Source organism: Protopterus annectens, chromosome 3.part0 (genome assembly GCF_019279795.1).
Source record: "Protopterus annectens isolate FY-2018-M chromosome 3.part0, PAN1.0, whole genome shotgun sequence".
NCBI lineage: Eukaryota > Metazoa > Chordata > Ceratodontiformes > Protopteridae > Protopterus > Protopterus annectens.
In genome coordinates this window covers 605,670,676-605,698,352 of record NC_056731.1, presented here as the reverse complement: position 1 = coordinate 605,698,352, position 27,677 = coordinate 605,670,676, and positions in this window count along the sequence as shown.

Below are 27,677 nucleotides of genomic sequence, written 5' to 3'. Positions count from 1 at the left end.
TTCTTAGCAAGAGGCAAAGAAATATTCATCAGTTTATTTGTTACCTGCAGCTGTTTCCCTGGTAGACAAGCTGCTGCAAGGACCCTTTTCAGTCATGATCGCAAGCATTTCATACACAAGATGCAGATAAAGTAGTGCAAAAAGTATAACACATTATAAGAAATACACACACAATTGGAAACATTTTGTAATTAAGTATACAATAGTGTTTCTTAAAAATATACAGAAAGGGGGAGCTTGGGTTTCATCAGCCCAATGATCATGCAATAATAATCAGTTATAACATAACAACAAATCAACCTGAAGTACAAAAAAGATGTTAAGCAAAATCCTTTAATCATGACACTTAAGACTTGCATAAAAAAAGGAAAAAAAAAAAAAAAAAAAAAGAGTTCAGCAATGTGACATGCCAGTGGCAGAATGAGAACATTAAACTGCACTGCTTATAGCATTAACAGCTGCACAGAGTTGATTCTTTACTGTAATTACAATTCTCCCACTTCACAACTACTCAAAACAGTAGAAATGTTATCCTCTTCTGTAACTTTCGGTGAAAACTTAGAACAAAGTACCTGCATGGTGCATAAGCTAAAAGTTAACTTGTCCCTGCCTGCAACTAAATCTTCTGTACATGACTTTCAATAACGAGGAGAAGAATCCTTCCATAAAACACTGCCTCATGTCTTTACAGACCAGCAATACATTTTCAGTATGTAATTCAACTAATTCAGTCTACATTTGCTTACAACTTCAGCTTCCCAATAAATGCCACTTCTTGGGTGTAATCAAAACTGAAAATGGAAATTTATATCATTAACCTTAAAAATGCATCACTAGTTAAACATCACTATATTTAAGAAGTTTCTGTCTACGTTACTACTTTTATTCCTGTCATGGTATGAAGTTCTAAACAGTAGTGTGGTACTGATGTTCTAAACAAAGTACTAAAGTTATACTAGGGTACTCAACATCTCGCAATCAATAATGAAAACTAAACTTTACATTGAACTCTGCAAAATTTGCATCTGAATCCTCTATCTGATACCCATCACTGTACTTTTTTACCACCTAATAAACTATGTGCTACAAGACTCAACACGAAGACAGTGCAAAAGTGACCATTTTTTCTGGTTCTGGCAACATGAAGCAACCAATTTGTCCAGGTGACCCTTTCTTACTAGCAAACTACCCAGTATCAGACAACCAGTACTACACAGGCAACCACCCAATGTGAGAAGTCTGACAAACTTTGCACTCCGCACATATGAAAGACAAAATTGTTTAATACACTACAAAAAGACCCATGTCTGAATGCCAGACACCAGATCTATAAACATACGCTGCCACACCCTAACAAGCAAGGCCCAAGCCACATGGCTGGATTGGTTATGCAGTAGAATGGGGGAGGAGAGACATATCCCAGCAGTGGCTAAATTCCCAGCACCTCCCTCAGGCTGCCTGCCTGCCCCATATAGCCCGCAAAAGAAAGCGCAGTTTGACTAGCCCACAGCTCAATAGGTCACCATTTCTGTGGTTTATATTACCTGCCAGGCCTTGCGGAAAATGTTGGCAAATCATCTGCTTTAATTCCTACCGGCCCCACAGACTGACCTTGCAACATCTCCACCCTAACTCCTTCCGATAACACCAAAAACCACTTACTAAGCGAAGGGGAGGAGGGGGAACAGAGCCTTTCTAAACCAAATGTCCAAATGTGTCATGATGCACGCATGTTCATGTTTCACCTTACAGAAGACTCTCGTAACGCGGAGTAAAGTTTTTTTTTTTTTAAAGCATCCTCGCCAACCTGCAGCTGTAAGTGGGAGGGTGCTCACCCCCTCCCCCATGGTTCTGACATCCAGTTACACTTAAGCAGGGCACTGAGAAGAGTGCAAATGTTGTTAATTCAAATAAATACATACATAAAAATATGTACATAAATTAAAACGGTACCCTTTAAGGGGCTGGTCTGTATGGCACCCTAGACGGCCACCTATTTCGCCTATGCCTAAGGCTGGCCATGGGAGGCCAAGCATTTGGAAATGGAAGCAGCAGAGAGACTGAGGCATCTGGAAGCTGAGGAGAAGGAGAGGCAGAGTCAACATGCAAAGGAGATGCTGACTCTTCGTCAGAGTCATGGAGGTAATGAGGAAGGGAGTAACCAAACCCCAGAAGTGACAAAGGTTAGTAAATTTCTTCCACAATTTACAGAGGGGAATAATTTTGATAGTTTCATTCATATGTTTGAGAGGGTATGTAAACAATATGATGTTTACCAAGGGCTTGGGGTATGGTTCCTGACCCCCTTACTCCATGGTAAAGCTGAAACTGTTCTATCCAAGCTGTCTGATAATGACTGTCTAAATTATAATGTTGTAAAGAATTGTTTGCTAGAATTTTTTAAGCTAACACTTGAAGCTTATAGGAAAAAGTTTTGTGAGCATAGACGCAAGGCAGATGAAAGTGTGTGTGTATATGTTGCTGAACTAAGCATTTATATTCATAGGTGGGTGAGTGGATGTCAGGTCACCACTTTTGAAGGGCTGGCAGACCTTTTGGTGAGAAAACAAGCCCTTAGCACTTTGCATGAGGATCTGGTTAGCTGATAGACAATGCCTTACTGTAGATGAGTTGAGGAAGAAGGGGGACCTATACCTAGCAAGTAGGGCATCACTGCACAGGAAAGGGACACCCAGTGCTGCTCATGGGTCTAAGGGAACCCATGGTTGGCAGCCCAGACTGCCCCAACAGAATCTGCCAGTAGCAGGGGAAGCCACTAGTCCAGGTACACATCCAGGACCAAGGGTTAAATGTTTTAAATGCAAACAGAGGGGCCATGTAGCATATATATGTCCACAGAGGCAAGGTGGGAAACAAAAGGGGGAAGAGCCAGTAAGTGGGAATGACAAAATGCCAACAGTAGGTTGTCTTGAGACAACAAGGGTACCAAACTACCACACTAGGTTATATCATATCTTAGTGAATGGCAAAATTCATTGCTAAGAGAGACAAAGCCTCTGACATAACCACTTTGAAGCATGTAATGGTTACAGAGGAGCACTACTTGCCTGGGCAGTCTACTCCAGTCAGAGCTTTAGGATGGACCCAATTCCAAATACCTTTGGCTAGGGTTCACCTTGACTGGGAGGGTGGAAAAGGAAGCCAACAAGTAGGTGTGTTTGAGGATATCCCTGCAGATGTCCTGATAGGAAGTGATTTTGATAATACAGTACCACGTGTTCATGCAGTTACATGCAGTCAGGTTTGGAGACAAGCATGTGGGCCTGGTAGCCTGGGGAGACCCAGACAGATCGCACACTTGCAGCCAGGACTGGTGAGGTGGTTACTTCAGGGAGGGAGCTACCCTGTAGCAGTGAGACTGAAGGTGAGCCACAGCTACTTGTGGGTACTGATGTTCCCTTGGACAGAGCGACTGCAAGGGCAGAGGTGAGTAGTAGTATCCAGGCTGACAGTGAGGCACCAGTGTCGGAGGATGCCAGACTTCCTGTGGAAGGGGAGCTGGGAAGGGTTACAAAGAGAGAGTTGAGACAGGCTCACATCTCAGACCCTACATTACAAGACCTGAGAGAGGTAGCTAGTGAGGCACCTGATTCCCATGGGAAGGGGGAGTCTGTATACTGGGACAAAGGGTTACGGTATAGAGAGTGGACCCCTGAGTGAGGGCCAGAATGTGAGAGAATGCAGCAGTTGGCAGTGCCTACCGTCTGGCACTTCTCGCCATAGCCCATGATATTCCTTTTGCAGGTCATATGGCCATAAAACTTACAAAGATATATGTTATGCAGAACTTCTATTGGACTGGGATTTCAAGAGATGTAACAGGGTATTGCAGGACCTGTGAGCAGTGCCAAAAGGTAGGCAAGGCAGGAGACAAGTTGAAAGCTCTTTTGATGCCTTTGCCTGTAATTGAGGAGCCATTTCAGAGGGTAGCTATGGATATTGTGGGGCCTCTGAGTACCCCAAGTTCCACAGGGAAAAAGTATATCCTACTGGTAGTAGATTATGCTACAAGATACCCTGAGGCAGTGGCTCTGTCCTCCATGGAGGCAGAAAAGGTGGCAAATGCTTTGTTAGAGATTTTCAGCAGGGTAGGTTTCCCAAAAGAAATACTGATTGACAAAGGTGCCAATTTCACGTCAGACCTGCTGGCTTGTCTGTGGAAGTACTGTGGGGTGAAGCACCTAAAGACCACCCCTTACCATCCCCAGACTAATGGTCTTGTTGAGAGGTTAAACTCTACACTTAAGACAATACTACAGGCATTTACAGACCAGTTTAAGAGGGACTGGGACAAATATTTGCTCCATCTGTTGTTTGCTTACAGAGAGGTTCCCCAGGAATCCACAGGTTTTTCACCCTTTGCGTTGCTGTATGGACATAGAGTGAGGGGGCCTCTAGACTTAATTTGAGATGAGTGGGAGGGTGAGTGTGAATCCCACAAGGAGTATGTTGTGGCATATTTCTTAAACCTCAGGACCACCTCAGGGAACTCATTGGGTTGGCCCAGGAGAACCTGGCAGAAGCCCAACAGCAGAAAAGGTCTGGTATGACAGGAGTGCTCGAGCTAGAGAGTATGCTGTAGGGCATCAGGCACACCTCTCAACCTCTTAGTGCAAGAAATCTGGACATAGTTCAGCAAATTGGGGGGGGGGAGGCCCAGGAATAGGGACATATTTTAACTATTACTCTTATAAAGTTAGACAGTTGCTAGAGTAATTAGGTTTATTTTAATATACATTTTCTAAAGGATTTGAAGTCTGAAACTCAAATATTTGTCATTATTTGTGACTTCAATCCTCAGATCATTCCAGTGATTTGCCAGAGAATCATACATTTTATGGGGAACAGACCAAAAATATGAGCCAAAAATCTGGATATTCTGGAAAAATCTTGGCAGTTGAGAGGTATGGCAGCAGGTAATGGTTCATCTTCCTGTCAGACACAAACATGCTGCAGGCAGCTTGGGAGGGACCCTACAAGGTGGTAAGGAAGGTCAGTGATGTTAACTACATGGTAGAACTGCTAGGCAAAAAGCAGGGGCACAAATTGTACCATGTTAACATGATGAAACCTTATCATGATAGGGAGGCCCTTTTGCTGAGTATTTGCAGTGGATTGCGGGAGGAGTCTAAGGGAGATCTGGTGACTGATCTCCTCAGTGAGGCTCGGACTGAACCTCAGTGGAAGGGGTAGAAATGTCCAGCAGCTATCTCCTACCAAGGTTTGAGAAATCCGAGCAGTGTTACAGGAGTTTGGGGGCATGTTCACTGGGAATCCAGGGTGCACCTACCTGGTGCAGTACCATGTGGATACAGGAGCCCCAAAGGCCTATTAGGCAGGCCATTTATAGGGTGCCTGAGAGAGTCAACCAGACTCTGAGGGAGGATATACAGGAAATGTTGGAACAAGGGGTAATTCAGGAGTCCAGCACTCCCTGGTCCTCCTCAGTGGTCCTGGTACCAAAGAAGGATGGCAGCATCAAGTTCTGTGTGGATTACAGGAAATTAAATAGTCACACAAAGTCAGATGCTTATCCCATGCCTAGGACAGATGAAGCCCTAAGAGCAGCTGGATGAGGCTTAGTATCTTACCATCATTGATCTTACCAAGGGTTACTGCCAGGTGCCCTTGACTCCCTGTGCTTGGGAGAGGTCAGCCTTTGTGAGTCCTTTTGGCTTGGATTAGTTCACAAAAATGCCGTTTGGGATGGAAAATGCCCCAGCAACTTTCCAGAAGCTGATGGATCAAATCCTAGCAGGAACAGGAGATTTCGCCCTTTCTTACCTAGATGATATTGCCATCTACACCCATTCTTGGCAAGAGCACCTTCAGCATGTCAAGGAGATGCTGGAAAGACTACAGAAAGCAGAGCTGACCATTAAGCCAAGCAAATGTCAGGTAGGTATGGCAAAGGTCTCCTACCTGAGACATAGAGTGGGGATTGGTAAGATCAGACCAGAACCTGCCAAAGTGGAAGCCATTCAGGCATGGCCTGCACCTGTTACCAAAAAGAAGCAGGGTACTACAGAAAGGTCGCCCCCAATTATTGTACCATAGCTACTCCCCTCACAGACCTGACAAGGAAAAACAGGCCAGATAAGGTAGTGTGGACCCCTGGATGTGAGCAGGCATTCCTAAAGCTTAAAGGAGCTATGAGAGGCCCCCCTGTGTTAGCCAGTCCAGATTACAGCAAAAAATGTGTTGTGCAGGTGGATGCTTCAAACCATGGGGTGGGGGCTGTACTTAGCCATATTTATTCAGATAGAAAAGAGTACCCAGTGGTTTATCTCAGTCATAGGCTGCAACCCAGGAAGAAGTGCTATGCAGTGGTAGAAAGGGAATGCCTAGCCATAGTGTGGGCACTGCAGAAACTTCACCCTTATCTGTATGGAAGAAAATTCACTGCATTTACAGACCACAGTCCCTTAACATGGCTACATTGAGCCAGCCAACAAAATGCCAAGTTACTAAGGTGGAGCCTAGCATTGCAAGCATATGATATGACAGTGCAGTACAGCAGTGGGGTTAGCAATCCCAATGCAGATGGGCTCTCAAGACAGGGAATGGGGTAAGATAGACTCAACCCTCTCAAGCAATGTGACTCAAGGGTCACTTGAAAAACTAGCTTGAGTTCTCAGGGGGGAGGATTGTGAAGGCTGCCAGCCCAGCTAGATAGAATTTTGTAAATAATTCTATGTCATATTCTATGTCATTTGTGAATAGTAATGTGATTTGTATGCTTGCCTTAGAAATGTAAGAAAACTATATGTTCTGTACTGAGCTTTACAGTTGTAACCACAGTGCACCATGCTGGAAAAGAGCAAAAATTTGTATAAACTACATGCCTATGCAAATTTATGTGTTGATGGTAAAGGATGGAATATACAGAGTTAACTTGCAAACTCTAAGGAAAATAAGTGGAACTTGTTTATGAATCTGTTATCTCTATTTCAGCTCAAAGCAGACACAATGTCTAGAGTTGTAGGCTTTCCTATTGTCTGGAAACAGAGGTAATTACAGGTTTTCAAGGTAATTGTTTTACGACTTCCAGTTTCAGGCAAGCTTCTAAGAGAAAAGTGTCAGCTTCTGGCGGAAGTATTTTTAACAGAGATATGTTACATTTTAAGTTCTTGCTAACCTGGAAACTAAGACAGAGGTGACAATAATGATGTAATCTAAGATGATTCAGCAGAAATGTTTTAGTAGCTAAAGAACTATCTCAGAGAGAAAGTCTGTGCATTTTGTATCTTGTTCTGGACCTGTAAACATCTCTTCAGCACTTCTTATCTGTATTTACCTTGCTCTGTAAGTAAGTTATTTAGAACATAGTTTCTGTTAGAAATAGGAATATAGCAAGATTAGTGTAGATGTTTCCTGTATTTATGTGAGACTGTCCTGCGATGTTGTTTTAAAGTATTCCTTGTGATTCTGAACTCTGCTCTGTGTTGTGTTAATGAGTATTGTTTTGTGCTTTTATTATTTATTATTAAATATATTTAAACTTATTAATTGTGGCTGGTTTTGTTTAGATATATTTAAGCTCTAAGAGTACTTACATTGGTGATGCTGTATAGGCCACTCCTAAATAGCCTTAAAAGTTTTGGTCACACTATTTGGATAACAGTAATATTACACAGTAGAATTGGACACCCTTTGGTAAGGGCCTTTATAGTAGCTGATAAGGGTGGTTGGTGGCAGGTGGCACTATCGTATAATCTGGGCAGAAGGTGGCATAGCTAGAGAACTTGTGCCAGCCTTCCCCAGGAGTGTCTGTGTGTTTGTATATAAATCAACTCTCAAAGTGTGTGTGTGTTTCAGCTACTTGGGCAGGGACATGAAGCACTGGTTGGACAGAGAGGGTGCTGGAAGTTTTGGCTTGACCCCTCAGCTGAGATCTTAACCCTATAGCTGTGCCAGTGGGGACTCTTATTGGGGATCTGGAGAGAGAAAGGAAAAAAACTCAGACTGACTGTTATCTCTGTGTGCTCTTAAGGGAAATTGTACCTTACTATGTGTGTGTACTTGTCATCCTCCCCATGTGCATGTCCCTCACTGGTTTTAGTGCTGAGGATTGAGGTTCCTTGATTACGGGGCCAGTGCAGGGGTGTCACACCATATGTAAAGTTATTTACTAACCATAACTTTAACATTTAGTGGAGAACTCTAACCACATAGCAGTTCAGTAAAGATTCTTGGCAAATGTGCATCATGGCTTATGCCTGTTCTCTTTACTATCTTGACAATGTCCATACTTGTGTATATGCTCTATGTGTATACTAAATTGTACATTCTCTGGAGTGTATTTCAGCAGCTGGTGTTGCTCCATCTGGATAGATGCAAGCTAATGGCAAATCTGCATTGTATTCAGAAACAGTCACCAAGCCACGCAACCCTTTTCAAAGGATGTTTTCTAGTTTATTTATACATTATCCTTGTTCATTCAGTGGGTGCCTTGGCAGCATATCTGATATAGGCCACAATATCAGGCTACTATTCCCACTCTGAGATCCTCTTCTGGATGCTTCCTTATCTGTCAACACTGGCACTAGCTCACCTGGTATTAGGATCCACACTCACTCCAACAATGGTGGTATTTTGCTAGTCATCAGTTCATAGTTACAGGATCTTTTGCCAGCAAATGACATGATATCATACATTGCTAGCTCCTATATTAGCTATCGATGCAGGTCTGTCAACCTTTAGATTCACTGATGCAGACCTACCAAATGTCAGTCTTGTCACAGAGTTTTTCTATTACTACTCTAGCAGGTGGTAGATTTCTAGGCATCGACTCACCATTTTGCCTTCTCTATAGCAGCATCACAGGGACTCCTGTTATATCTGTTTTTCAAACAATTTTTCTATTGCCTATAGCATTTTCCTAACTAACTGACCCTGTACTCCATCTTGTGGTGTACTCATACCTGATGCAGGTAGTTCCTACAGCTCAAGCATGCTTCAACATCTCTCTTTTTTTTGGACTCATTAATGTAATGCAATTCATGCTAGTATCTCTGTATTCACAGAAATATGTTCATTCCAAATGTATAAAGATATAACTTTCAGGCACAGATACTGTTTTTTAGTTGTTGTCATACCTCTCAACCTCTTAGTCCAAGAAATCTGCACAAAGCTTAAAATAATGGGGGAGAAAGGCTCAAAAATAGGGACAGATTTTAATTATTACATTCACAAACTTAGAAAGTTGATAGAATAACAGGACATGTGTTAGGATGCATTTTCCGAATGATAAGAAGTCTGAAACTCAAATGTATGTCATCATTTAGTGACTTCAATCATCAGCGATTTTCCAGAAAAGTGCAAATTTTATGAGGGACAGACCAAAAATATAAGGCAAAAATCTGGACAGTCGGTGAAAATCTGGACAGTTGAGAGGTATAATTCTTGTGTTATAAAACCAATATAAGCTTGTGATTTTTATGTATTACATGTTCACTTAATGAAGAAAAAAAAAAGAAAGAAAATGTGCTTGCTTGCTTCTTGCAAATTGACTCAAACAACATTTTAGCAAGGACAGTGCAAATTTGCAATAATAAAGTAACAACTTAAAAGCTAAAACATGAATTGTTTCTTCACTGTGTTTCTAAAATACCACAAACAGCTCCTTCCACACAGTCTTAGAAGTCTAAGCTCCGCTTTCTGATAGCATCCAACTACTTTGACTTCAAAGAAGTTACATACACTGCTCACAGATAAAAGCTATGATGAATGTCTAACTCACAATTGTCAACTTCTTCTTAACCCTAAAATGTTGTTGTTGTATCTTTTGGCTTTTCCTGGTTAGGGGTCACCACAGCGGAACTCCAGTCCGCTAATGATTGGCAGTAGATTTTTATGTACCGACTTGCCAGGCCTGATGCACAACCTTCAATGAAGGAACGCCCATTCACACATGTCTCCACAAAGAAGACGCTTTAGCTGAAAATCGAACAGGACAATGTCTTACTGTAAAGCGACAACACTACCGCAGCACCACCACCGCAGCCTTCTTAACCCTAAAATAAATAAGTAAATAATGTTATTCACACCCAAACAGTACAACACTCAAAAAATCTATTCACTGTAAACTCAGTGAATAATACAAACATGAAGATTGTATCACACATCAAGTTACTGGGAAACATCATAGATAACCAATTAAAATTTGATCACCATGTCCTACAAACAATACCAAAGACAAACCAAAAGTTGGGCAGGCTTTATAGAGCAAAACATTTCCTCACAAACCCTGCAAAAATAAACATTGCCACACCCTACATAATACCAACCCTACTATATACCTCCCTAGCTTTGACTAACCTAAAATCCACTGTAACCACAAAATTACAACAGTGTTATAATAAAATAGCCACATTTGTCACAAACTACCCTAGTAGGACCTACTATTACACGACTCTCAAAAAGCTATACTAGCTTGAGCTATCCTAGTCTCTAACTACTGATAATCCATAAATTATTATACAAAGCAAACCATTGTACAAATCTAAGTATGGCTCACTTAACTCTTCTCCCCTGGCAGAGCATTTCATTCCAAGGATATGTAGATGCTTGATATAACTAAATCTAAAACCACTGCTGGAGACCCATTATGTTCCAACAGAATCATTAAACATCCAAAACAATACAGCCTAGGAAGATGAGAAAATCCTAGTGACCAACATAAAATTCCCAACAAGGTAAAAAGATGCCAACACCAAAAGAAAAAACAAACCCCTGGATTCACTAATCCTCCATGCAGGACTAATCTAGTCCTGCAATGAAGCGGCAGTTTAAGAGGAGGAAGGCAGCGCACCATGAATATTAAGGAAGGCGCGTTGCCGGAACACCTAATGCTACACGAAGCATGGACAAGTGCAGAGGGTGTGTCTGAGAGCAGAGCTCACAGAATAAACATGCCCCTGCAAAGTAGAACAGAAGAATGTGTACTTAAAAGAGCGAGACCACCCATAAGTGTACGCATATCCCCACCAACAGTCCCCATGTGTTCAACAGCAACACTGAAAAAAAACACGAAGAAACCCTTGCAGTAATTTATTTAAAACTCTGAGTATATCACTTAGCTACAGGTAAAGCAGCATAAAAGGCTGAAGAGGATAACAAGAAAGATATAGCAAATGAAGCAGCACAGCAATAGCGTAGTGGTCAGAGTATCTACCTAACAAGGAGGCATTCCCGGCTCAAGTCCCACTGTAGCACATACCATTTTCCATGTGTAATCTGTATACGAACATTTATGTGCATTTTATTTCTGTATAACCTACCAAATAACATTTAAATGTGAACTGGAGTACTGCATGAAATGCACATGTGAAGAGTCAGTACCATAATGAATAAGTCAGCAGTAAGCAAGCGTAAGCACAGATAAGTAGTAGTAAGCATATGTAAGCAATAGTGAGTGTGTGCAAGTGCTTTTGGGTGGGGTGAAGCACTGCTAGCACAGATCAAGCAAAGGAGATGCTAACTGCATGTAACATACTGTGACCGGAAGTCAGCAGTGCTAACCTCTGTGCAAACCCACTCACAACCGCTTGAAAGTGCCTTAAGCACACCGTATCCAACGGCCGGTGTCATGTGTGAGTCTGTGTACACTAACGGAGTCAGTCATAGGTATCGCAAAGCATACGTGGCACACAAGGTTGGCCAGTATGCACACGAAACACATTATCAAACAATACCAGTCAGCATTACCAGATATGTAGCTAAAGAATTAGAGGTATATGTGTTTGTATGAATACCCATAACTATATAGATATATACCTCCCCTCTTTGTAGTATAAATGTATACATACATAGATAGACATGTAAACACCTACAAATACAGATATACATATGCAGACAGCAATACATCCACACGTCGTTAGATATATATACAGCAATATATATGTATATATATATATATATATATATATTTGTTAAAAAACCAGACCGGAAAGCAGAGTGCAAATCACTGTATAGCACAAACGCCAGATGAAAACCAAATGGAAACTGCATAAAACAACTTTATTCCAAAAAGTGAGCGCTTTCGTGATGTATCACACCGCTTCTTCAGACAACCTTACACACATAGTTCATAGTTTAAATAACAAAACTTAGAGCAATTTAGAACAATTACTCAATTATTCAAATTCAATCATCTGATTCAAATTGCCCTGTAGATGCGTAGTGTCAGAAACACTCACAAGAATTGTACTTGGTTAAAAACTGTCATAGAAATGCTGCAGTCAGTTGCTTGCATATATCCAGATCTAATAACAACTGTAGCTGCTACCTAATGCTAAAAAAGCTTTAAGCAATTCAAATCAGTGTTTCAAAACTTAAATAAAAATTATTATGTACGAAAATTATTATATACAAGAATTCATAAAAGCAATATGGATATATATGCCAGCTAAAACCATCCATTGCTGAAACCTATAATTACTTACATATATTATAACAACTGTAACTACTGCCTGATGCTAAAAATACTTTAAATAATTGCTCTAAGCAATATTTCAAAATGTATATAGAACTATCATTATTTATAACAGCGATGTATATATATTGCACATGAAACTGACAATGGCCATACATACTCAAAAGCTATTGTGGAAACAGCAATGATATAAATGAGTGTTTACTGACGTATACGTCTATAAAATAACTAAATTGTTAAGGCATAACCTGAAATAACTTATTAAGACCTACATACATCAAAGTTATATAATATATTACATGAACAACAATGATATAAATAAATGTTTACTGAAGTATACATCTATAAAATAACTAAATTATTAAGGCATAACCTGAGATAACTTATTAAAACCTGCATACATCATAGTTATATAATATGTTACTAAGGAACAAAATATATAATAAATCTATTTGAGTTTCCTGGCTAAAAGATGTGGTTTAAGGGATACTTGTTCATTCATACCCCTGCATCTGTGTGAGGCTAACCTAAGAATCCAATTCAACTCTGCTTCCTCTGTTCTGTTGACAAGATTACTCATACGCAAATTCTCATACTCTATGTGTAAAACTTGAAATAGAAACATGTGTTCAGGACCTTGATGCAATAAATGTTTTGCCAAGGCACTACAGTCCTGTTTGCGATTATAGCAATAGTAGTGGTCCCTGATCCTTTCATGCAATGTCCTGCTAGTTTTACCCACATAAATTTGAAAACAGGTCACACAATGAGCAACATAAAAAAACATTTTTTGTGTTGCAATCACTATTATATTTGATTGCCCAGAGGCGTCCTGTATCTGGGTGCCTAAAGTAATGTGACTCATCTATGTGAATACATTGGGGACACTTGTTACATTTCTTGGTTGCTTCAAGACCACTAGCAATTACAGACTTATTAGACTGTGCAATACTAGCATGACATAACATTTGTTTTAAATTTCTCATATTTCTATATACGAAATTTGGTTGATCGCCTACTATGCTTTTAACTCTATCATCCACGGTTAATATATTCCAATTGTCAGAAATGGCCTTCTGTACTACATGTCTATTATAGCTAAAAGGTAGAATAACAGCCAATTTATTTTGTTTCTCAATCCTAAAATGATCTATGTCATTATTCTCAGATTCTTGCCTAGAAAAATATGGTTTTGCCCGTGTTGATCTTAATGCATTAGTGCTACTATAAACCTTCATAATTTCTTCTGTATTATAACCCCTCTGATTAAAGCCTCTCTCAAGATTAACTGGTTCACGCTTAAAATCAGAGTCAGAACAACATAATCTTGACGTTCTCATCGCTTGCCCCCTGATAATGTTTGGGAATAGCTTGGGATTATGCATACTTTTGCGATGTAAATATGCAGGTCTATAACATGGTTTGCGATACATTTGCGTGGAGAGAACTCCATCCAGTCTGGAAATGGTTACATCCAAAAAGTGTATTGAATCCATAGAATATTCCATAGTGAATTGTAGATAAGATCCTATATTATTGATGGATTCAAAGAACTGCTGGAGGGAGCCTAGGCTACCCTTCCAAAGAAAAAACAGATCATCTACGAATCTTCTATAGAATAAAATGTGTTTGTCAGTCATGATGTGGGTCTTCTCAAATGCAACCATTACCAGATTCGCATAGCTGTTAGCGCAACTATTTCCCATAGCCACCCCTTGTTTTTGCCTATAGCAAGTCTCATTGAATAAGAACACATTATTATCCAGGACAATTTCCATCAGCAGACATAATAGGTCTACTCTACTCACATCCAATTTTCCATCATTCAACATAAATTCTCTAATAGAAGTGACACCTTCTCCATTAGGAATGCATGTGAACAAGGACACAACGTCCATTGTCACAAGCATCACATGAGAAGTATCTAGTTTATCTACACATATAAACAAATCACGTAAAAAATGCTCAGTGTCTTTGAGCACATATGTGTAGGAGTTCAATATAAGTTTCAACTCACCATCCAAAAATATGGATATAGGTTCTGTTAGCCAACCTGAACCAGAAACTATGGGTCTGAATTCAGGTTGGACTAAGTTTTTGTGTACTTTCGGTAAGCCTGTAATTGTAGGTATTAAGGGAAAATCCACTAAAAAATACTGATAAAGTTCATCAGATAACAATCCCATACATTTACATTCATACAATGTCGAGAAAATATTCTGCTGTAAAAAGAATACATATTCATTAGCAATAACTTCATATGAGGAACTGTTAAGCATTTGTGTCATCTTGTGAACATAATATTCAGCATCTAACACAACAACAGGCCCACCCTTGTCCGCAGGCCTGATAACAACATCTGCATTATGGCTTAATTCATGCAAAGCTGCCTTTTCTAATCTGGTTAGATTATTATGTTGAATGTTACTAACAAAGGAAATATCCTTGTATATAACTTGTTCAACGGCCTTAACGAAAGTTTCCACATTTGATGGTAGGTGAGGAGTAAAAGTACTATTACAATGCAATTTGTTACTGGCTCCATCTGAAACATCATTAGATTTAAACAACAGTTTAAGTGCTAAATTGCGAGTAAACATTCGAAGAGCAATAATGGCTTGACTAACGTCCATATTTGAAGTTGGAACAAAAGTCATACCTTTATTCAGTAGGTCTATCTCTGCTGTAGACAACTCATATTTTGATATATTGAGAACTAGAGATCTGGATTCCAGAACTTCTGCAGGGTATGTTGTTGAATGTGAGGGGTCATTTCTTTCTTCTTCGCCCCTTTCACATTGTCGAATTCCAAAGATCTTTTGCGGCCTGTTCGTATTGGGAACGGTGCTTCTAAAAAATGCTCATTTACTTCTTTACCCATTTGAATTTTCCGTTGCACAGCATTCGATAATGTATATGTATCAACTCTAGACTTGTCACTACCCAAGTCAAGACCAGAACCAGACACCAACTCATTTGGTGTAGTATAAACTGAAGAAATCTGTTCAGGTGAAACTACGTCCTTGGAAAGGACTCCAGATGCAGTCTCTTCAGACCTCACATTATTAGAAGCGATATCTTCAGCTCCCTGAGCGTCATCATGTTTACTATTCTGTGTAACTCCACGGTTATTAAATTCAGTACCCTCATGTCCAACGACGTCATCTCGCTTAGTATGCTGTGGAGTGTCACCATCAGAAACCTCCTTCTGTTTGACTTCAGTAGTGCTTTCAGGAACAATGGTTCCTGAGTGCTGATAGACTGAAGTTCCCGCCATTGAGGACTCTCGACCAGCATGAAAGGAGCGCTTATTACGTGTGGTAGTTTGTGAATGAAAATTAGAGGCTTGTCCAACCTTATTATTATTGTTCAAATTCGTGCGTTGAATAGTGTTCACATTGTTCACAGTACTATATCTAGGCCATACAAAGACTTCTTGCCTAGAAAAATCCCCTATGTCTCTATATAGTTTTTTCTTCTTCTGTTCAATGAGACTAGTTTCATATCTCATCATTCTATCAATGAGTTCTTGCATGAACAATTCAGTTTGTTCTCGACCATATAAGTTACAAAGTTTATCCTGAGATGTCAAGATGTTTTTACATAGATCTTGTTCTACTGATTCAAAAAATTTTATTAATAGTTTAATGTAGGAATAACTTGCTTCGGATAGAGGTTGCCATAAGTAGGCATAGTTAGAATTCTTAAACCTCTTGGTACAACTTTATTGTTCAAACAAGCTTCCATATGGAAGCGTTGAGCTTGAAGGCGTTTAAAACGATAGAAATCATTTTCAATGTCTCTTTTTAAACTTCTAACCTCTTGTTCGTTAACCCGTGGGACCTCAGTTTCTGTTACTGTCATAGTCCTGTCCAATGACATGAGTGGATTAACATTGTCGTTAAGAATATTCTTAAGCCTACCCGACAGTAGGCTACTATTACCCCCACCATTGGATGTAGATTTGTAGCACTCAAAGCCTTCCATGAATCCCGACTAGGAAACCTGATGAACACCCGTACATTAAACAAAAACCCAAAGATTTGTTGAAAAACCAAACCGGAAAGCAGAGTGCAAATCACTGTATAGCACAAACGCCAGATGAAAACCAAATGGAAATTGCATAAAACAACTTTATTCCAAAAAGTGAGCGCTTTCGTGATGTATCACACACCGCTTCTTCAGACAACCTTACACACATAGTTCATAGTTTAAATAACAAAACTTAGAGCAATTTAGAACAATTACTCAATTATTCAAATTCAGTCATCTGATTCAAATTGCCCTGTAGATGCGTAGTGTCAGAAACACTCACAAGAATTGTACTTGGTTAAAAACTGTCATAGAAATGCTGCAGTCAGTTGCTTGCATATATCCAGATCTAATAACAACTGTAGCTGCTACCTAATGCTAAAAAAGCTTTAAGCAATTCAAATCAGTGTTTCAAAACTTAAATAAAAATTATTATGTACGAAAATTATTATATACAAGAATTCATAAAAGCAATATGGATATATATGCCAGCTAAAACCATCCATTGCTGAAACCTATAATTACTTACATATATTATAACAACTGTAACTACTGCCTAATGCTAAAAATACTTGAAATGCTTTAAGCAATGTTTTTAAAAGTGTATATAGAACTGTCATTGTTTATAACAGCAATGTATATATATTGCACACGAAACTGACAATGGCCATACATACCCAAAAGCTGTTGTAAAAACAACAATGATATAAATGAGTGTTTACTGACGTATACGTCTATAAAATAACTAAATTGTTAAGGCATAACCTGAAATAACTTATTAAGACCTACATACATCAAAGTTATATAATATATTACATGAACAACAATGATATAAATAAATGTTTACTGAAGTATACATCTATAAAATAACTAAATTATTAAGGCATAACCTGAGATAACTTATTAAAATCTGCATACATCATAGTTATATAATATGTTACTAAGGAACAAAATATATAATAAATCTATTTGAGTTTCCTGGCTAAAAGATGTGGTTTAAGGGATACTTGTTCATTCATACCCCTGCATCAGTGTGAGGCTAACCTAAGAATCCAATTCAACTCTGCTTCCTCTGTTCTGTTGACAAGATTACCCATACGCAAATTCTCATACTCTATGTGTAAAACTTGAAATAGAAACATGTGTTCAGGACCTTGATGCAATAAATATTTTGCCAAGGCACTACAGTCCTGTTTGCGATTATAGCAATAGTAGTGGTCCCTGATCCTTTCATGCAATGTCCTGTTAGTTTTACCCATGTAAATTTGAAAACAGGTCACACAATGAGCAACATAAACAACATTTTTTGTGTTGCAATCACTATTATATTTGATTGCCCAGAGGCGTCCTGTATCTGGGTGCCTAAAGTAATGTGACTCATCTATGTGAATACATTGGGGACACTTGTTACATTTCTTGGTTGCTTCAAGACCACTAGCAATTACAGACTTATTAGACTGTGCAATACTAGCATGACATAACATTTGTTTTAAATTTCTCATATTTCTATATACGAAATTTGGTTGATCGCCTACTATGCTTTTAACTCTATCATCCACGGTTAATATATTCCAATTGTCAGAAATGGCCTTCTGTACTACATGTCTATTATAGCTAAAAGGTAGAATAACAGCCAATTTATTTTGTTTCTCAATCCTAAAATGATCTATGTCATTATTCTCAGATTCTTGCCTAGAAAAATATGGTTTTGCCCGTGTTGATCTTAATGCATTAGTGCTACTATAAACCTTCATAATTTCTTCTGTATTATAACCCCTCTGATTAAAGCCTCTCTCAAGATTAACTGGTTCACGCTTAAAATCAGAGTCAGAACAACATAATCTTGACGTTCTCATCGCTTGCCCCCTGATAATGTTTGGGAATAGCTTGGGATTATGCATACTTTTGCGATGTAAATATGCAGGTCTATAGCATGGTTTGCGATACATTTGCGTGGAGAGAACTCCATCCAATCTGGAAATGGTTACATCCAAAAAGTGTATTGAATCCATAGAATATTCCATAGTGAATTGTAGATAAGATCCTATATTATTGATGGATTCAAAGAACTGTTGGAGGGAGCCTAGGCTACCCTTCCAAAGAAAAAACAGATCATCTACGAATCTTCTATAGAATAAAATGTGTTTGTCAATCATGATGTGGGTCTTCTCAAATGCAACCATTACCAGATTCGCATAGCTGTTAGCGCAACTATTTCCCATAGCCATCCCTTGTTTTTGCCTATAGCAAGTCTCATTGAATAAGAACACATTATTATCCAGGACAATTTCCATCAGCAGACATAATAGGTCTACTCTACTCACATCCAATTTTCCATCATTCAACATAAATTCTCTAATAGAAGTGACACCTTCTCCATTAGGAATGCATGTGAACAAGGACACAACGTCCATTGTCACAAGCATCACATGAGAAGTATCTAGTTTATCTACACATATAAACAAATCACGTAAAAAATGCTCAGTGTCTTTGAGCACATATGTGTAGGAGTTCAATATAAGTTTCAACTCACCATCCAAAAATATGGATATAGGTTCTGTTAGCCAACCTGAACCAGAAACTATGGGTCTGAATTCAGGTTGGACTAAGTTTTTGTGTACTTTCGGTAAGCCTGTAATTGTAGGTATTAAGGGAAAATCCACTAAAAAATACTGATAAAGTTCATCAGATAACAATCCCATACATTTACATTCATACAATGTCGAGAAAATATTCTGCTGTAAAAAGAATACATATTCATTAGCAATAACTTCATATGAGGAACTGTTAAGCATTTGTGTCATCTTGTGAACATAATATTCAGCATCTAACACAACAACAGGCCCACCCTTGTCCGCAGGCCTGTTAACAACATCTGCATTATGGCTTAATTCATGCAAAGCTGCCTTTTCTAATCTGGTTAGATTATTATGTTGAATGTTACTAACAAAGGAAATATCCTTGTATATAACTTGTTCAACGGCCTTAACGAAAGTTTCCACATTTGATGGTAGGTGAGGAGTAAAAGTACTATTACAATACAATTTGTTACTGGCTCCATCTGAAACATCATTAGATTTAAACAACAGTTTAAGTGCTAAATTGCGAGTAAACATTCGAAGAGCAATAATGGCTTGACTAACGTCCATATTTGAAGTTGGAACAAAAGTCATACCTTTATTCAGTAGGTCTATCTCTGCTGTAGACAACTCATATTTTGATATATTGAGAACTAGAGATCTGGATTCCAGAACTTCTGCAGGGTATGTTGTTGAATGTGAGGGGTCATTTCTTTCTTCTTCACCCCTTTCACATTGTCGAATTCCAAAGATCTTTTGCGGCCTGTTCGTATTGGGAACGGTGCTTCTAAAAAATGCTCATTTTCTTCTTTACCCATTTGAATTTTCCGTCGCACAGCATTCGATAATGTATATGTATCAACTCTAGACTTGTCACTACCCAAGTCAAGACCAGAACCAGACACCAACTCATTTGGTGTAGTATAAACTGAAGAAATCTGTTCAGGTGAAACTACGTCCTTGGAAAGGACTCCAGATGCAGTCTCTTCAGACCTCACATTATTAGAAGCGATATCTTCAGCTCCCTGAGCGTCGTCATGTTTACTATTCTGTGTAACTCCACGGTTATTAAATTCAGTACCCTCATGTCCAACGACGTCATCTCGCTTAGTATGCTGTGGAGTGTCACCATCAGAAACCTCCTTCTGTTTGACTTCAGTAGTGCTTTCAGGAACAATGGTTCCTGAGTGCTGATAGACTGAAGTTCCCGCCATTGAGGACTCTCGACCAGCATGAAAGGAGCGCTTATAACGTGTGGTAGTTTGTGAATGAAAATTAGAGGCTTGTCCAACCTTATTATTATTGTTCAAATTCGTGCGTTGAATAGTGTTCACATTGTTCACAGTACTATATCTAGGCCATACAAAGACTTCTTGCCTAGAAAAATCCCCTATGTCTCTATATAGTTTTTTCTTCTTCTGTTCAATGAGACTAGTTTCATATCTCATCATTCTATCAATGAGTTCTTGCATGAACAATTCAGTTTGTTCTCGACCATATAAGTTACAAAGTTTATCCTGAGATGTCAAGATGTTTTTACATAGATCTTGTTCTACTGGTTCAAAAAATTTTATTAATAGTTTAATGTAGGAATAACTTGCTTCGGATAGAGGTTGCCATAAGTAGGCATAGTTAGAATTCTTAAACCTCTTGGTACAACTTTATTGTTCAAACAAGCTTCCATATGGAAGCGTTGAGCTTGAAGGCATTTAAAACGATAGAAATCATTTTCAATGTCTCTTTTTAAACTTCTAACCTCTGTTCGTTAACCCGTGGGACCTCAGTTTCTGTTACTGTCATAGTCCTGTCCAATGACATGAGTGGATTAACATTGTCGTTAAGAATATTCTTAAGCCTACCCGACAGTAGGCTACTATTACCCCCACCATTGGATGTAGATTTGTAGCACTCAAAGTCTTCCATGAATCCCGACTAGGAAATCTGATGAACACCCGTACATTAAACAAAAACCCTAAGATTTGTTGAAAAACCCAACTGGAAAGCAGAGTGCAAATCACTGTATAGCACAAACGCCAGATGAAAACCAAATGGAAACTGCATAAAACAACTTTATTCCAAAAAGTGAGCGCTTTCGCGATGTATCACACGCCGCTTCTTCAGACAACCTTACACACATAGTTCATAGTTTAAATAACAAAACTTAGAGCAATTAAGAACAATTACTCAATTATTCAAATTCAATCATCTGATTCAAATTGCCCTGTAGATGCGTAGTGTCAGAAACACTCACAAGAATTGTACTTGGTTAAAAACTGTCATAGAAACGCTGCAGTCAGTTGCTTGCATATATCCAGATCTAATAACAACTGTAGCTGCTACCTAATGCTAAAAAAGCTTTAAGCAATTCAAATCAGTGTTTCAAAACTTAAATAAAAATTATTATGTACAAAAATTATTATATACAAGAATTCATAAAAGCAATATGGATATATATGCCAGCTAAAACCATCCATTGCTGAAACCTATAATTACTTACATATATTATAACAACTGTAACTACTGCCTAATGCTAAAAATACTTGAAATGCTTTAAGCAATGTTTTTAAAAGTGTATATAGAAGTGTCATTGTTTATAACGGCAATGTATATATATTGCACATGAAACTGACAATGGCCATGCATACCCAAAAGCTGTTGTAAAAACAACAATGATATAAATGAGTGTTTACTGAAGTATACGTCTACAAAATAACTAAATTGTTAAGGCATAACCTGAAATAACTTATTAAGACCTACATACATCAAAGTTATATAATATATTACATAAACAACAATGATATAAATAAATGTTTACTGAAGTATACATCTATAAAATAACTAAATTGTTAAGGCATAACCTGAAATAACTTATTAAAACCTGCATACATCATAGTTATATAATATGTTACTAAGGAACAAAATATATAATAAATCTATTTGAGTTTTCTGGCTAAAAGATATAGGGCCAGATTCAGGAAGCCTCCGTGTAAGAGTTATAACTCTTACACGGAGGCTGCAGTTAAACGGTGTGATGTCAGCATGTCATGCATATGCATGAGGTGCATGAGGCATGCTGAATCACACTGTAACTCTTACACGGTCCATGTAAGAGAGTAGGGGGCGTGTCCGTAGGCTAAGCCCTGCATGCGGACATGCCCCCGTAAGTGTAGAATGGCTGAATGTAAACAGCCATGAGAGAGGCCATGGAAATGTAAATAAACACACTACACAACACATTCCCCCACAGACCATCAGTGTACAAAGTGAACAGAGGCTATAAAATGAGAATAAAAACTGTTGTATTTTTTTTAAACCCCGTAAATGTTTGCTACTGTGTGCGCTCGTGTGCGCGGGTGTACTACTAGCGCAACTGCAGTTAGCAATCAGTGGAAAAGGATATGAAAACTAAATATGCAAAGTAAGCCAAGAAGAAATAGCTTAGTGGTAGAGTTGCCGGCTTAAGAGTAGACAGGCAGGGTTCGAGCCCACACAACAGCCTTTTCCTTTTTTTGTAAATAAGCACTAAACAAGCCCCTGACAGTATTGTCCAAATGTAAAAGTATACCCTTTTGTAAAATGGAATGAAATGGAGCATATATATTGAAGTAACACAATAATAAAAATAATTAGAAATGTACTGATAGCTAAGCTGCTGTGAGACACAGTGCCCGTAGCTGCGTAGTGTTTAAAAAGCTGCAAACTGTATGCCCGATGCCAAGCACCAGTTTAACAAGCTGAAACTGTTTGCAACTAGCTGTGCTCAGCTTAACATGTGTGTCACTAGCCAATTAAGGTTTATCCCAGCGCACACCATTTGCGCGCCGCTCCCACGCACTAACTGCCAGTGCGCATGCGTTAGCTCCGTGCAAACAAGCGCAGACCTGGTTTTAAGTGCTTAAAAGTGCTTTTGGCATGTGTGATTGACAGGTCCTCAACTCATTTCTGTCAGGAAAATTAAAAATCAGTGGATAGATTCGAACCCAGGATACCATGCACTATAGTCAAGGTACTAAACCACTAAGCCATGACAGCAATACCTAGAAATGCAGAAATAGCATATATATGGGATAAAATACAGAATGGAGCATGATAAAGCATTTTCAGTGAAGTAGATACAATTCCAAAACGGCCAATCAGAGAAATGTGCGGGAAAAGCAGCATTTATAAGCTCCATAGGCAGGAATACACACCATAACCGATTGTAGAACAGACCTGCAGTCAGAATGAGTGGAGTAGGTGAGGGACGAGCACAGCATTGGGGCGTTGAGGAGTCCAGATACATGGTCTGGCTCCTTGTCCATCATCACGAGGCCCAACTCATGCAGGGCCAGGTCTCATGGGGAGCGTACAGGGCGGAGGCATGGGACCAGTTGGCTCGTGATCTGACCAGTGCTACTGGCATTCCACGCACTGGTGAGCAGGTCCATCACCACCATGCGAACCTGAAGTGGCGTAAGCAAGACCAGTTGACCCAATGGATCCAGGAGGCCCAGGATATGCCCAACGCCCCACTACTGAGTAAGTTACATTTTACTCATGTATGTAAGGATTTCAACTAGCTGATACCATGGAGATGTGTAGTCCAATATTACTTCCTTTGTATTACAGCTGCAGGTGTCCGCTCTGCGAACCGTGAGACGCATGACCGTAGACTGGCGCGGCTGTGCCACCATGCAGGTTTGTAACTCCATCTAGTACTTGTAAATAAATATCATAGTGTAGCATGTATCAGAACACTGCAGTGTATTGATTAAAAGTAATCTAATGTGCAAACAAGAATTGAAAGTTTGCAGGTATGGCTGCAACAAGTTCATCAGTATGCAAGTGTGACTGGAAAAATAATTTATAGAAATAAATAGTGCTGTAATACAGATGTCCCACCATTAATTAAATGTAGTATAACCTGCAGTAGTCTCCAGAGTACAGCTTCAGAATCTGAGGTAGTCACATGTGTGATTTATCCCCTGTTGAAATGCTGAATCATGACAGAAGTGAGGCTGTTGGAAAGTGTTTGAATCACCACAGGTCTAATATGTGAACAAAGCCTAGAAGTACCAACCTGAACTGTGAAGTGGCAGGATGTGTGAGAGTGACAGAAAGGGTCATGTATGAATAAATAAAGTAGTAATAACCCCTGAATATATAAGCCTCAGTGTGTTTCTACAGAACTAAACGCATGCGGGAAGTACAAATTAACATCTCAAACTGATGTCAGTGTGTCTGCATCTGGAATGTCTAGGCCAAAATCTGTATATGGTAATAACAGTAAACAATTTGCAGATAGAATGAATGATTATCTGACAGACTAAACAGCCATAGTTGTCCCCTGTCCTGTCATGAAAGTGTAGCAGGATGATGTATCTGACCAAATTCAAAATAAGAAGGATAGTGATGTATTTGTAACAGGTCTAGCATGACAGCCAAATAAAAATCATTTTAAAAGATCTGACTCAAGTTAATTGTGTACCTATTACAAATGTATATCAATGTGTAACTTATGAATGTGTCATCATTTTCTTTCCCCACCCCACCCTATAATTGATAATAAAACACCAACTAAATATTGGTATGTGAACATTTCATTAACCATGGACATTTGTCCGTTTAAAAAATATATGCATGTCTGTTTGTGCATGTGCCCTGTTCATACCTGCAAACCCGATGGCCTGTTGCCATCAATCAACCCTGCATGTTGTTTGATTGTGTATCCCTGTTCAAATAATGCATGTGATATTGATATGTCCGTTGTTCAATGGTGTGAATATCCGGCTTTTTGTTTAATGGGAATACCAATGCATGCTGTTACAACTAATTTGAATGGAATAATATGCCACTAACCCAAACTAACATAACCACTCACAAACCTAGAACGTTTGGGAAGGCGGGTCCCAGCGGACCCACCTCTCCCACCTCAGCTGGCGACTGCACCTGGCACTAGTGCCCAGGTCGGACCCTCCTCCAGTGGCCCTGTGCCACCTTCTGGTGGGGAAACCCCAAAAAAAAAAAAACCCAAAAAAAATTTTTTTTCCCAAAAAAATTTAAAAAAATTTAAAAAATTTTTTTAAAAAACATTTAAAAAAAAGGGGTTTTTAAATTAAAAATAAAAAAAAAAAATTTTCCCTTAAAAAAAATAAGGTTTTTTCCCCAAAAAAAAAAAATTTTTTTTTTTTTTTAAAAAAAAAAAAAGTTTTTAAAAAAAAGGAAAAAATTTCCCCCAAAAAAAAAAAAAAATTTTAAAAAAAATTTATTATTTTAAAAAAAAAAGAAAAAAATTTTTTTTTTTAAAAAAAAAAAAATTTTTTTTAAAAACCAAAAATTTTAAAAATAAAAAATAAAAAAATTTTAAAAAAATTTTTTTAAAAAAAAATTTTAAAAAAAAAAATTTTTTTTAACCCCTAAAAAAAATTTTTTTAAAAAAACCCAAAAAAAAATTTTAAATTTTAAAAAAAAAAAAAATTTTTTTTTTAAAAAAAAAAAAAACCAATTAAAATTTTAAAAAATTTTTTTTAAAAAAGGGGTTTTTAAATTAAATTCATTTTTTAAAAGGTTTAAGGAAAAAAAAAAAAAATTTTTTTTTCCCCCAAAAAAGGGGGTTTGGGAAAACCCCAAGGGGAAACCCCAAAAGGGGGGGAAAAAAATGGGGGGGGGGGGAAAAACCCCCCAAAACCTTAAAAAAAAAAAAACCCCAGGGGGGAAAAAATTTTTTTAAAAAAAAAAAACCCCGGGGGCCGGGGAAAAAAACCAAAAAAAATTTAAAAAATTTGGAACAAAAAAAAAAAAAAAAAAAAAATTTTTTTTTTTGGGGAAAGGGGCCCCCCCCCCCTTTTTTTTTTAAAAAAAAAAGGGGAAAATTTTTAAAAAATTAAAAGAAAAAAAAAAAGGGGTTTTTTTTGGGTTAAAAAAAAAATTTGAAAAAAACCTTTTTTTTATAAAAAAATTTTTTCCCTTTTCCCTTTTAAAAGGAAAAAAGGGGGAAAAATTTTTTAATCCCCCAAAAAAAATTTTTGGAATTAATTTTTCCCCCAAAACCCTTTTGGGGGAAAAAAAAAGGGATGCCCCCCCCCCAAAAAACCCTTTTTTTTTTTTAAAAATTTTTGGGGGGTTGCAAAAAAAATTTTTTCCCGGAAAAAAATTTGGGGTTCCCCGGGGGGGCCCCCCCCCGGGTTTAAAAAAAAAATTTTAAAAAAGGGTTTTGGGAAAAAAAAGGGTGAAATTTTTTGGGAAAAAAAAAAAACCCCCGGGGGAAAACCCAAAAACCCCCCAAAACCAAAACCAGAAAAATTTTTTTAAAAAAAAAAAAAGGGGGAAAAGGGGGGAAGATTTTAAAAAAAAAGGGGGGGCCCCACTTTTCCCCCGGGGAAAAAACCCAAAGGGGGTAAAAAAGGGGGGGGGGGGGAATTAAAGGGGTTACGGTTCCCGGGGGCCGGGTCCTTCCCCTTCCCCCTTGGGGGGCCCAAAAAACCCAAGGCCCCGGGGGCCCCCCCAGGCCCCCCTTTTTTTTTTTTTGGGTTTCCCAACCCGGGTTGGGGGGCCCCCCTTTTTTTTTTTAAAACCCAAATTTTCCCCAAGGGAAGGGGGGCCCGGTTCCCGGGCCCCCCTTTTTTTTTCCCCAAATTTTAAAAAAAAGGGGCCAAAAAACCCTTTTTTTTGTAAAAAAAAAATTTTGAAAAGGAGGGAAAAAAATTCCCAATGAAAGGTTTTTTTAAAATTTTAAAATAAAAAAATTTTTAAAAAATTTCCCCAAACCATTTTTTTTAAAATTTAAAAAATTAAAAAATTAAAAGGTAAAAATTAACCCCTTTAAAGGGGGTTTTTAAAATTTTTTTTTTTAAAAACCCCCAAAAAAAAAAAAAAAACCCCCCCAAAATTTTTTTTGGGGGGGGGGGGGAAATTTTAAAAAAATAATCCCCGGGGTTTTAAAGTTTTTTTAAAAAAAAAGTTTTTGGGGAAAAAAAAACCCCAAAATTTTTTTCGGTTTAAAAAAGGGGGGGTTGTTTTTAAAATAAAAAAAACCCGAAAAAAAAAATTTTTGGGGAAAAAAAATTTTTGGGGGGCCCCCCCCCAAAAAAAACGGTTTGGTTTTAAAATTAAAATTTAAAAATTTTTTGGAAAAAAAAAAATTTTTAAAAAAAAAATTTTTTAAAAAAAAGAATTTGTCCCCCCCCAAAAAAAAATTTTTATGAATTGTTTTTTTTTAAAAAAAAAAATTTTTTTTTAAAAAAACCCCAAAAAATTTTTAAAAATTTTTAAAAAGGCCCGTTTTAAAAAAAATTTAAAATGTTTTTTTTTTTTGGGGGTTTCCCAAAAACCCCCCCCCAAAATTTAAATTAAAAAAAATTTTTTTGAAAAAATTTTTTAAAAATTTTCCCCCTTTTAAAAAGGGGGTTTTTTGGGTGTTTTTTTTGGGGGAATCCCCAAACCCTTTTTTTTTAAAAATTTTTTTTTTTTAAAAATAAACCCCCAAAAACCGGTTTTGGGGAACCCCCTTTTTTGGGGGTTTTCCCCCCCTTTTTTGGGGCCCCCCCTTTGGGGGCCCCAAATTTTTTTCCCCCCCCCCAAAAAAAAACCCCCCCCCCCCCTTTGGGAAGGGGGCCCCCCGGGGGGCCCCC